We start from the raw sequence: 14,082 nt of genomic DNA, 5'->3' as shown, positions 1-14,082 counted from the left end.
CGGGCCAACTATAACGACGGGCTGAATTTGGCCCACAAACAGAAAATGACAGTAATGGGCCGTAAGTAACCGAATGCTGCAAATGAGCCCAAGAATAAATGGGCCCTCAGAAGGCCAAAAGTTAACTTGGGCTAGAAACGGCCCAACGGAATAACGGGTCATTAATGGGTATAAAGTGATACACTGTTCATTACGGGCCAGTTTCACCACGGGCTGTTAATGGGTGTAAAGTAATGCACTGTTCATTACGGGCCAGTTTCAGCACGGGCCACTAATGGGCCAAGAGTTACAAAGGGCCTCATATGGGCCGAAAGACGTCATGGGCTATACATGGGCCAGAAGTGAAAACGGGCTGGAATCATATCGGACGGCCCAGATGACGCTACTGGGCCTAATTCGGATAGGGCGTAACGGGCCTTGGGTTAGCGGGCTGTAAATGGGCTATATGCAAACATGCCATTAACAGGCTTTCCATGGGCCGGCCCGCCAGCTTTTGACCAAGTCAAATGGGCCGGCCTTTTCACAGGAATGGGCCACTATTGGGCCGTGCCACGTGTCGATGTATCATAGGCACCTTCTGTCCAGTGATTGGATGACATCTGTCCCAACGATGAGCCGACACGTGTTTCCTCTAGCCAATGATGATTTTACACGTGGAAAATCCCCATTGGTCGGGGCTGTTAACGTGTTATCGGATCCAAAACTCGACCCGATAGCTTAACGGCGTTCCGTTACGGTGGATGCCACGTGTCGGTCACCCTTGACGAAAGCACTTCTGTGACGCGCGATTTATTGTCATGGAAGTGGACACTTCCGTGATGATAATTTTGGTAATGTCATGGAACACTTCTACGACAGCACAGGTATGACTATCTTGATTCTGTCATAAATTTGTCATGGATGTACATGCATGACAAAAAAAGCGACCTACTATGACAAACACGTATCATCACGGAAGTGTATTTTTTTTGTAGTGAGCTGAGTGAGGGTTCATATCCCTCGAGCACTTCTGATGATGGCAGCAGGAGCACTCCCAGCAACTTGCCAAAGGAAGCCACCAGATCTAGGAAGAAAAGAACCTTAGAATCTGAGGATGAGGATTATGTTGCCACTGAGGAGGAAGTAAGCTCCAAGAAGAAGGTGCTGAAAAAGGAGTATGGCACCGCTGCTACAGTTAAGCCAGGAATGAATAAGAAGGCTCCAGCAAAGAGAATTCCTATGTCGAAGGCTAGAGCCTCTACTCAAGAAACAATTGAGTTCACTCTTGAACCCAAAGAAGTTGGAGAGGGAAAGAAGAGAAAGGAAAGAGTCAAGAAGACCATTGCCAGAGTCATTGGCAAGCCCTCCATGATGAAAGATCCCTCTGAAGATGAAGAAGAAGAATAAGAAGAAGAAGAGGATGCTGCACCAGCACCCAAAGCTCAGAAGCTTATGGGAGATGCTATAAAGTCAGGGGCACCAGTAAGCCCAACAGGAACACCAAAAGTATACCTGCTGAAGAAAAGAACAATGTCCCAGTGCCTCAAGCTAGAGGATAAGATGATGAGTCTCTTATTTTGAGAAAATTGAAGCCCAAGATTCTAGACCACAATGATGCTCATCCAGTAGATTCAGCACATAGATTGTGGAGAGAGTCTGATCCTTATGCTGTGAGGAGGAGGACTGCAGTTGACTACCGGTTTCATACAAAGGAACAACAAGACTTTTATGAAACTATTCTGCTTGACAAGAAGCCCATTGTTTGTGACATGAGATGGGTTGATTGGGAATACATCCAGGAGAATGAAGATCACTTTCCAGGAGTTTATGACAGCTTCAAAGCATGTGGAGTAGATGAGTTTGTTGGACAAAAGCTCACAAAATGGAATGATGAGATGATCATGCAGTTTTACTCCACTGCTCACTTTTACCCAGATGGGAAGATCATTTGGATGTTAGAAGGTACTAGGTACTAGTCCATTGTTGAAGAATGAGAAAAATTGATAAATGCCCCAGAAGAACATGAAGATGACTTGGATGTGTATGCCAAGAAGAAGAAGGACCACAACACTATGGCTAACATGTACAAGGAGATCCCAGATAAAGCCTTGGAGACTCACAAGCTTGGATCTATACATTTCTTGTTGTCTAGTCTGCCTACTATCAACTGGATCCTAAGGCACACTCTGCTACCCAAGTCAGGAGATCACAAGATGATCAGAGGGCACTCTATCAACCTGCTACAGCTTTTTGATGTCCCTCAGAAGTTCAAGGTCATGAGTCTGATTGTAGAGACAATCAAGAGGACTGTTGCTGACCAGAAGAGAAGTTGTGGGTATGCTCCACACATTCAGGAGCTCATAAACTCCAAGATGGGCACAGGAACATATCTATTGGATAAGGAGCATCTACCCCTCTATCCTGATTTTGAAGATAATACTGTTGTGATGAATGAGGAGGAATCATCATCAGTTCAAGCACAGGAGAAGAGAGCCAAAGCAAAGGCTGAGAAAGCTGCCAAGATGCCAAGTGTTGAAGAGGCATCTCAGGTTTTCTTAAAGAGATCAACTTGCATATCTGATCTAGTCTACACTGAGGATTGAGAAGGGCTTGGCCACCCTGACTCAAAACCAGGAGAGCTTGGAGAGGATCATAGAGACCAAATTTTATGATCTTGATCTGAAGGTAACTGAGATTCAAACAGCAGTTGAGCAGCTTCAGGAGGAAGCAGAAGAGAAGAGAGGCAAGGCAACAATAGATGCATTTCAGCGAGTGCCTAGAGGACAGAGGTCTGCTGCAGTGCATGTACCTAATACAAGAGCAACAATATCAGCAGCAGCAGCCACAGCCTCAGTACCACCTCCAACAGCAACTCCACCAGCTCCAACTACATTTTTTTGACTATACACAGTAGGGAAAAAACCCACTGCAATTTTTATATTATTAAATAAAAGCAAGGGTCCAACAGTACAAAGGCTTGAGGTAAGCCAGAAGAAAGAAAAAACTATCTACAGAAAAGAAACAAAATTACAGAACAAGGCTGTCAAGCCAAGTACAGAAAGCCCTAGCATAGCTCTTTTTAATTCTGAATCTTAGCAAGTTAAGCTCTTCAAGGAAAATGACTTTCCACCTCTGAATTTTAGGTTGAATTGCTTGAAAGATCAGATTGTTCCTTGCGATCCAGATAGCCCAGGAGGCTAGAATGATGATTTCCATGAAGAATGGTACATGTAGTTTCTGCCTGAGATCAGCAAAAGCTTTAAGCACAGAAGCATTAGCTTGTCTTGAAGGGCATAATAGATCCCAACACTGGGTTGCAAAAGGGCAGGTCCAAAAGAGATGCTGCAAGGTTTCCCTCTGAGGACAGTTATTGACAGCACAGTTGTAGCTTTCCAGATGGAAGGTTTTCCTGCGTAGAAGGTTCCTAGTATTGAGCCTGTCATTAAGTAATCTCCAAAAAACACCTTGTGTTTGGGCTGGCAGGAGCTATTCCAAATCCAGTTAAACTGCTGGGGCACTATTCTAACTCCCATCATTACTTTATAAGCCTTAGCAACTGAAAATTGACCATTACCCCAAATGTAACTCCAGGTGTCAGTGCAATCCAGGGAGGCAGAGGACCTTAAGGCAATACAAATGTCTTCCATACTTTCAAATTCCTGGAAGGCTTGCACAGTGAGGGGAAGGTGGAACAGATCCTCCAGAAATTCAGTATGAATAATGGTGTGCACAGTAGTGTTCTTGTTCTTCACAAAGGAGAAAAGGTGTGGGAACAAGTCCTGTAAACAAGCTGAATGCCATAGATCAGACTAGAATAAAGCACTTTTACCATCCCCAATGTGACATCTGGCCAAAGATCTGAAGTTGTCAATGAGCTTGAGATTTGCCTTCCACCAAAAGGATCCAACCCAATTACTGCAAGGCAACAAATCATTGCTATAGTAAGTTTCCCAAATCAGGTTGACCCATGGAATGTTATGCCTATTATAAAACTTGTGTAGGTTCTTGAGAACCAGAGCTTTGTTCTGAACAAATATATCCTTCACCCCCAGACCTCCTTGATCCTTAGGTCTACAAACAGTGCTCCAAGCAACCATAGCAGGCCTGTGGTCCTCTAGGTCAGGGCCTCTCCAGAGACAATGCCTCAAAAACTTGATAGCTTGAGTTTTAATGGTTACAGGGACATCAAGGCATCCCATGAGGTAGATCAACAGAGAGTTTAAGACAGATTTTACTAGTAACAATCTGCCAGCCAGTGTCATGAAAGAAGATAAACCCAGAAGCTTCTTCTGCAGTCTTGTGACAAGAGGAAAGCATTGCTCCACAGTTGGTTTATGAAGACCCAAGGGTGCTCCCAAATACTGAATGGGGAAAGATTCTCTTTTGCAATGGAAAGTATTTGTCAAAATTTCCACCTTGTCTTATGGCACATTGATTGGGATGAGGCTTGATTTATTATAGTTCACTTTAAGGCCAGTAGCATCTGCAAAAGTGTTGAGGAGTGCTTTGAGGCAATGAAGTTGCTTTGCATCAGCTTGGAGGAGAACCAGAGTGTCGTCAGCATACTGGACAATGGGAAAATCAGGGCATGACTCCACTTGCAGAGGTGAGGTAAGCAAACTCAGGTGCACGGCCTTATTAAGAATTGACTGGAGCAAGTCAGCAGCAAGCACAAATAAGAGTGGGGACAGAGGGTCTCCTTGCTTGACCCAACTACATCAACGGATGCCTTCATCCTTGGAGTTCTCTCTACACCACCTCCCGAAGACCAAGCCTGAGAGACGCATAGTGAAAGTGCGTTATATCGACTAGAGGGGGGGTGAATAGGCGATTTTTATGAAAGTCTTCAAAACGTGGAAGTTATGAAGACAAACAGTAGAGATATGCCTATTACTATGCAGCGAAAGGTAGACTACACTAGGCAAGCCATGGTCAAGTATCCAATAGAGTGAAAGCACAATGACAAATAACTGCAGTGTAGTAAGGATCAGGTAGGAAGATATTGTGAAGCCAAATAGAACACACAGTCACTCAGTGAAGACAAAAGATAGAGCAAACATGCAATGACTTCACAACGAGTAACAGTAAGTAAAGGGAAGTGAAGATGAAACCAGTGACTCGTTGAAGACAATGATTTGTTGGACCAGTTCCAGTTGCTGTGACAACTGTACGTCTGGTTGGAGCGGCTAGGTATTTGAACCTTAGGACACACAGTCCCGGACACCCAGTCCTGAACACGCAGCTCAAGACACCCAGTCCTCACCGTATTCTCCTTGAGCTAAGGTCACACAGAGCTCGCCCAATCACTCTGGTAAGTCTTCAAGGTAGACTCCCAAACCTTCACAGACTTCGTTCACTGGCAATCCACAATGTCTCTTGGATGCTCAGAACGCGACGCCTAACCGGCTGGAGGATGCACAGTCCTCAAGTGTAATAAGTCTTCAGATCACTCAGACAAGAAGACTTAAGTGATGCCCAATTCTCTCTGGCTCTGGGTGGTTAGGGCTTTATCCTCGCTAGGTATTCTCTCTCAAAGGCTTCGAGGTGGGTTGCTCTCAAACGACAAAAGCCGTGCACTGAATCTGAGCAGCCAACCGTTTATGGTTGTAGGGGGTGGGCTATTTATAGCCACTTGGCAACCCGACCTGATTTGTCCGAAATGACCTTGGGTCACTAAGGAACTGACACGTGTTCCAACGGTCAGATTTCAAACTCACACGGCAACTTTGCTTGGGCTACAAGCAAAGCTGACTTGTCCGACTCTGGACAAGATTAGCTCTCATAGTCTTCACTCGAAGACATAAGTTTTTTTTAATTAGGCATCACTTCAGTCATTCTGACTAGTTCTCTTGGACCCCACTTAACAGTACAGTGGTTCCTATGACTCAACACAAAATGAAAGAGAACTACGAAAAATCTAAGTCTTCGAGTTCCATAGGCTTCACGTGGTGTCTTCTCTTGTCATAGTCTTCAATGTGAATATCTTCATATACCACCATTGACTTCAATGTCTTCGTACATTTTTAGGGGTCATCTCTGGTAGGAAAACCGAATCAATGAGGGACTTCTACCTGTGTTATCCTGCAATTCTCACAAACACATTAGTCCCTCAACTAGGTTTGTCGTCAATACTCCAAAACCAACTAGGGGTGGCACTAGATGCACTTACAATCTCCCCCTTTTTGGTGATTGATGACAAACTAGTTGAAGTTTTCAACAGGGAATATAATCTGTGAAATTTTAAAGGATAAGGAATTGTCTTCATAAGTTGCAAGGGCTCCCCCTGAAGATGTGCATATAAGTAATTTGCTTTTGGAATGCAAATGCACATGGCAGGTTGTACTTGTGGAGATCCACTTCACTTTATGATCACATTCCACTATGCATGTGAAAGTATATGAAGATAATGACATGCATAATGAAAAATGGACATCTGCAGAATGATCTAAGTGCGGAATTTATCATCGCAAAACAAGTTGGCAAATAAGTAGCAGACGACCATCGAGTTTAAGTGTTACAACTCAAAGAACCAAATGTAGCAAAACGAGAGTTGTAAGCACGAAGCAAAATATAGCAAAATATAAAGCACCCGCCCATATGGACCCGCTTGAAGACTATCAACCTCATATGCTTCTCCCCCTTTTGTCAGTGAGGACCAAAAAGGTTTGAACACATGGAGCATCTACTCGGTCCCATGAGTAGGTGAAGTAGCAGGGTCTTCGGTGGTGTGTGGCGGTGCAGACGAACTTGGAACAGTATCGATGTGTGCTGAAGGAGGTGGCGCTGAAGTAGCATCATCTTCATCCTCGATAACTCTAGCAGTCACTGTGGCAACAGAGGAAGAAAACTCAAAGTCTTCAAGGGATGGTGTTCCTCGCAGCACAACCCTTCTAGGAGGTGTGGAGTCAAACTTGAATCGCTCAGTGAAGCCATCCTCTTGAAGATCAGCTCCAGAACACATCATCGTTAGCCCTTTCCATGTACGGCGACAGGTTTCATGGGTAACGAAAGCATTCTTGGTGGCAAGATTTCGAATGCGATTAACATCCACCAAGAGGCTTTTCATCTGACGCTTCAGCCAGTCATGATGCCTATCCTGTTTTTGATGAAGGGCCACAAGAACCTCTCGGTCATTGAGAACACGAGTGCGCTTCTTGGGTCTTGGAGCAGTTGTGCTGTCAGTGGCTTTGGTGGAAGCAGGGCGTGGTGCACGTGTAGTGCCAGCCAACGGATACACCCGAGAGACTACTTCAACTCCTTCAATGTTCTGAGTAAAGCTCTGGTGTTCTGCATTCTGAAGACTTAGAGGTTGCTTGGCAGGCTCAGGATAGATGGCTTCAGCAGAGGTATCCACATCAGGCAAGAAGATACGATGGTTGCGGGCTGAGGGCTGATACGAGATAGCAAAGTGAAGTTTGATCAGCCGCATTACCCAAGGGGCATAGAACTTCAAACCAAACAGATCAGAGCCTGATGCAGCAAGTTGGCGTATGAAGAAGTCCTGTGCATTGAAGCATTTGCCATGAAGGATACAGAATATCAAAGTCTTCATTGCTCCCTCGATCTTGGCATTTGGAGAGTGGCCTTTAATGGGCCAGAGAGTCCGCCTGATGATGTGATAGATGGTTCTTGGCAGATACTCAAGGTCTTCAACGAAGAACGCTGTGGGATAAGCAGCATCTTGGGGCAATGGTTTCAGCATGCTGAGCATCTGACTCATATCAGGTTCAGGCCTCTGAAAGATGCTCTCAATAGCTTCAGTATGCAGCTGACAGCCTTGCTCGAAGAGATCGCCAGGAGTGGGCAAGCCAGTGAGCTCAATGATGTCAAATGCATTGGCTTCGTGATGAACATTGCCGATCATCCACTCCAGGACCCAAGTCTTCAGATCTTTGTTGTACCCACGGATGTGGAGTGTGGCATAGAATTGGAGCAGCAGCTCTTCATTCCAATGCTCTTGGTCAGTTATGAATGGCAGCAGTCCAACTTGCTTGAAGCAATCCAAAGCTTCTTCTAGGCAGGGCAAACCAGCTATAGCTTCAACGTCAAGGCGCTTGTGTGGGAAGATGCGACCTTGGTTGTATAGTATGCATGAGTAGTAGCTTCGCTGAGGATAGCTCCAGAACCGATCTGATGAAATCCTTTCCCTTGAGTAGGGGTTCTTGGAGCTACTGAAGAATGTATTGTCTGCCCTGAAGCCATTGATGTTGAAGGAGCCAGGTGCTGCAGGACCTGGGAACCTTGGCAGTCTTGGGATTGGCTTCTGTACCTGAGGCCTGTGCTCAACATGATAGTCGAACTAGGGACCGGCAGCAGACTCAGGAACAGAAGTGTCAGGATCAGTGGCTTCGCTTTCTTCTGATGCTTTTGGTGGGGAGGGCTCCACATTAGCTTCACTGTTAGTTGTGGCAGCCTCACGATTTTCATCCTACACTTGACGAGCTGGAGGGTCGGACACAGGCACGTTCTCTGTAAGAACTGCTTCTTGGTGAGACGAGGGGACTTGTGGTACTTCTTCGTCTTCGACTGATGCAGCCGGAATGTTTTCAGTAGAGACTTGAGGCCTTGGACCTTTGCGAAGCCTGCGCAATGCGGGCGACGCCTGTGGAGATTGAGTGGGCTGGGTCTCATTGTCTTCTTCCTCTTGTGGGCGATCCGCCCATGAGGCATCCTGGGCAATTGGCGTCAATGGACGACCAATGCTGACGAGTTCGCTATTGTCTTGCTGAGGAAGGACTGCATCATCTTCTACATTGTCATGTTGACCAATGTCTTCAGCAGTGATGGGATCAGCTGCTGGAATGTCTTCAGCTTCATGAGCCTCTGTGGAAGCAGGCTCATGGACAGTCAGTTGGCGTAAGGACCGATGACATTGGGTTCTGCTTCTCGTGTGCCATCTGCCCTTGGTGCTGAGGGACCAGGGTTGAAGTCTAACCCAAATTTCTTCTTGTTCTGCTTCGCTGAGTTTTTGGACAAACTGGAAGTTGCGCTTGAACAGATGGTCGTCACGACACCAGAGTAGTGACGACGGATGTGCATCATCAGGCTGTGGCCCACGGACCATGCATGGATAGAAGCTTTGGGCGATGACTTCATCTCTGGACCTGGGTAGAAGATTCTTGTATAGAATGTCTCCCCATGGTCTTTTGATGGCACTTTTCTCAGCGTACTCTTGGGTTACGAAGAGGTATTTGAACCATTGTTCTGCCCAATATCGTCGAATCCATTGGATTCGGGTCTTGCGCTGACTGTAATCCTCTTCAGGATCTGTCTTGTACATTTCTGCAAGTTCATCTGCCAGATCTCTGGATGTTCCGCCACGACGCTGTCTGCCCCTCTTCCTTGCTACTTTCTCTGAAGCCATAAACTTTAACTTGAAAGGCTTCAAGACGTTCAAAGGCTTCAAAGGCTTTCTCTTGCTGGACCAACAGGAACTGGCTTCAGGAGAATTTATGTGATGCTGTAGAATTCTGCAAATGAATGCAGACTATGAGAACCAAAGGATTCTCCCACGGACATGTACCTGTGACAGCATTAAGGTGCGAGGGAAGGGGAAGAGGTCATATGCATTCTCAGAAGATTTTGAAGATAAATCAGTTTAGAAGACATTGACCTCATCGTGCAAAGACATTCCTTCATAGGTAAGAAGTTGGTTCCAGATTTGTACGAACCCACAGATCAGTACAAGTGAGGAATCTAACTACTTTGTGAAGCACAAGTGAATATACTAGGCATGTTATGAGATGCAGTATGAGGGAGATCTAACTTATCTAACTTGTGTGAATAGAAACTTCTTATGGTAGAAGGTGACAAAGCCATAGGATCAAAAGGGGCCGTAAAAAGAAGTTTTATTTACCACACTGGGAACTGCTAGACGGAGTGGGAGATGAGGCCGAGCAGTTTAATCTTCTGTGCCCTAACTTGGCGACGGAGGACACCTACGGTGACGGCGGAGAGGACGATGCCCGCGATCGGCGTGAAGACGATGTTTTGATGTTTTTCCAAAAGCAACTTTGATGTTAGACGAGGCAAGTTTAGTTCTAAGCATGAGCAATTTTGATGCTAGAAGAATTGCACCAATGTATAAGTGAATTTCGCCGAGTAGCCTCCTACTTAGTTGTGTGCAATAGTGTAATAGGTGGTTACCATGGTTGCTAAGTTGCATACATCAAAAACTAAGTTGTACATAGTTCAGTCGCCTACCATAATGTGAAAGTTGCTCACTGTAAAGTGGGAAGTTTTCTAACATGGTTTTCAAATTGTCTACCTCAGAAACCAAGTTGCCTACGTCGCTACGAAGTTGTCTACGGGTGATCCCTAATTGCCTAATATACTATGAAAGTTTTCCATCAGAGGACCTAAGATGCCAACACTACTGAGTGCGCGGTTGTTGGCTAGCTAGGTCACGGGTGTTAGATAAGAAGTTGCATAGGGGGTAACCAGAAGTTGGTAGATCAGACAATTGCCCACAAACCTATGTAAATTCTTAATTTTTAGTTGAGTTGCCTGTAAAAATCATTGAAATCTTCAGATATAATGATGAAAACACACATGAGTTGGCTAGCCAGGTCACGAAAAGCTCTTCAAAACGAAACCACATGGATACGTTTCTTTAAAAAAAATTCAAAGCAACTTTTATGCTAGATGATGCAACTTTAATGCCAAATAGAAGCAACTTCACTCCATTAAAAATAACTAATTACCAAGAATAAGCAACTAACTAATAATGCATAAAAACTTTGAAATAGAGGTAGATAATATCACATCACCGTCATATCAACTTTCCTTCTACAAGAGGCAACTTTAGAGCTAAAAGCAGGCAACTTCACTACATTTTGTGTCCTAGTTAATTTTGTCCATAATTTGGCTGTGTGCATCAAGATGCAGAGGTTGGGTGTATTCCTCCTTTTCAAAAAAGTCAATCCTAACTTCCTCACTGGTACTTCTAACTTGCCTATTGATCATGCTCGTATGTCGTTGTTTCTAAATTGCTATTATACTATGAAGTCATCTACTAGTGATGCTCCCGTGTCTGCTATTGCTAGTTATGGTAGACCAACATGATGGTGAATGTAAACCACTTCAGAGTGTTTTAGGCAACTTATAAAAACAATGATAAATAACTTCATAATATTGTAAGCAACTAATTTGTGTTGTTTCTAAATTGCTATTATACTATGAAGTCATCTACTAGTGATGCTCCTGTGTCTGCTATTGCTAGTTATGGTAGACCAACATGATGGTGAATCTAAACCACTTCAGAGTGTTTGTAGGCAACTTATAAAAACAATGATAAATAACTTCATAATATTGTAAGCAACTAATTTTGTAAAGTTAGGCAACAGAGCAGCAACTGTAGGCAACTAATTACCAATAGCAGTAACTAGGCATCAATAGTAGGCAATTTATAGCATTTATAGGCAATTGAATATCAACTGTAGGCAACTGACCATCAACAATAGGCAATTGAGCAGCCATGACACGCAAATTGGGACAATCATAGCAAAATTCATAGATACACATAGTGTACCGATGTTGCTTTATATATAGCACTAAAGAAGCCTTAAGTTTTTTTATGATTTTCTCGTTTTTACACAAACCAACCTAATAGTTAGTCCTACTTGGCCAAAAAGAAGAAGTTGCTTTCATATAAAACTATAGTTGCCTACATTGCACCCAAAGTTGCTCTAAGAAAAGTTTGACGAAACCTACTGATATGGGATCTAGTTTTGAAGAACTCGTCGTGAGAAACCTGATAGTGAAAACAGAATTTAATTTCGATGTTTGAATCAAAAGTTATGGCTTTTACTACTTTTTAAACTCCAAATAAATGCACGTGGGGACAAGATCTAGGCTGATTCTAGCAGTATCCATGTGCGCGATGTGGCTAAGCAATTTCCTTTTCTAGTCTAGCAGCTGGACACAAGGACACATACTCACTATATATGGCAGTGTGCTCTAAACAACGAACGAGCGCAGCGGCGCTCCCTAGCCACGTCCAAAATATTAATAACTTCCTGATCAGAGGAGGCAAATAGTATCCTCGCACCTGGTGACATTGTGAAATTTATTTGGTTGGCACCTTTTTCCTACAAATCACAACCGTTGCTTTGGTTCTTTTCCTATTGTTGTATCTCAACCGTTATTTTTTTATCGTTTTAATAATATAATAGTATCTCAACTGTTCGTTTTCTATCATTTTAATAATATAATAGATCCCCAATTTACCTCAAATAAATACAGAAATTTGATTATTAATAATTATTAAAAACTAATGATATCAATCTGATGTAGTTTAACAGAAAAATCTAAGAAAAAATACAACACTATCAATTTTTTAGTTGTACAACCAAATTTGTTGATGCATTATATCTGGCTTGAATATCACATATTTTCTGATAGAACATGGTGCATGGGTCTGCTCATTATCACCAGTAAACACATGGATATTTGCATCTACTCCACACAAAAAATGCATTTATGTTTTATGTAAATAGTAAAGAATGCTCACAAAAAATAGTAATGAATTATTCAATTCTAAATAATCGTAACACCTAAAATATAGTTTAAAATGTACGAAACTCCCATTGCAGGAAAAGCTTTTATGACGAGTGTGCAAACCACTCGGCGAAGTCTAGATTCATCTCGGCAACGGCAACGACGACTGTGACGCTTGGCGACTTGCCGCCAGCATGTACCCAGTCGATGTATGGACATAAGTCGTGGGTACTTTTTTGAGGACTCGACAACACTACAAGTCGACCTAAAACGAGTAGCCCGCAGAAAAATAAGGCACCTGACGGCCAGCCCACGTTAACGACACTTCATAAATCGAGTGGGGAGCTCTCGGCCTACATCTGGGTCACGGGTCGAGCTGAGAGTGCCATGTGGCAACCCTATAAGCCGAGCCCGGTTGTAGTTGTCGGCGGACACATACGCCGAGCGCAAATGTAAACCGAGTGGCAGGTTGTTGTTGTGAGCAAAGACGTGACGAGCACGACTGTAACCCGAGCATCTTATCTGTTGAGCGTGACTATAAGCTGAACATCTTATTTCTGTGAAAAGAACGACACGACATACATTCACCGAATTTTGAATTTCCACCAGTATAACCCACGAATACATCCACAAGCTTTTGAAAATTAATATATTACATATTTTATATAAGTTTGCGGTTCTCAGGCATGACACAAAATGAATATCACACATTTGTGACACAATCGACTGTTCAAAAAGTGTATGCATGCAAACAATACAAAGAAATGAACCAGAGCTATTAAAGTCAATCATTTTTCCTAATAGCTAACCACAATGTTTAACACTAATCATTCAAACTAGGACTGTGCTAACGACCAGTCGACTGGTCGTTAGGCGACAGATCCGCACGACTCGCTATCTTCCCACTCTCGTTTTCCACTGATTTTTTTCCTTCTCTCAAAAACCGTGGTAAATCGCTAGTGGTTTTTTCTGGTTTTTCACCGCATAATATGAAAATAAAATAAAAGTGCTTGAAAGAGGATTCGAACCTAGGTCTATGCAATACCTATTGAGCCTAATAACCAACTAAGGCACCTTTTGTTGTTGTCTATTGTAGATAAACAATGTTATTTGAACGTTTCTTATTTCTGCCATATCAGGAAAAAAAGTTTGGCTTGGTAACTTTGGCATGACCAGTGTGATACTATGGTATGAGCAACATGATAAGTATACCATGATAAGGCTGATAACTACAGTACGAGAAGGTTAAGGCATGAGGAAGTAAGGTAATTTAACACATAAATTACCGATGAAAATGTTTAAAAAACTTTTTTCCCTTGGATGAAAGATACCATGGTGTTTAAAATGTAAGATATTAGTTATCAAATCTGTGATGTATACATTATCATGTTTTTTACATAGAAATTACCGGGTGTATATTTTTCAACAAAAAAAATTCAGGTCAAAAAATTATAATGACATTTGTATGTGAGTTATTAGCTTAGTATGTGTCTATTAACAAGCTATTTACACATAAATTACCAGGGTTGCCCCCCCCCTCACCACAGTCGCCACATTTACCAGGGTCGGGTACATAAATTATCAAGTATGCGATGTGTGAGCTAT

The sequence above is a fragment of the Triticum urartu genome, chromosome 2A (genome assembly GCF_056163025.1).
Source record: "Triticum urartu cultivar PI428250 chromosome 2A, HENAU_Tu73, whole genome shotgun sequence".
Lineage (NCBI taxonomy): Eukaryota > Viridiplantae > Streptophyta > Magnoliopsida > Poales > Poaceae > Triticum > Triticum urartu.
The sequence above is the reverse complement of the archived record's forward strand: the minus strand, read 5'-3'. Positions refer to the sequence as shown.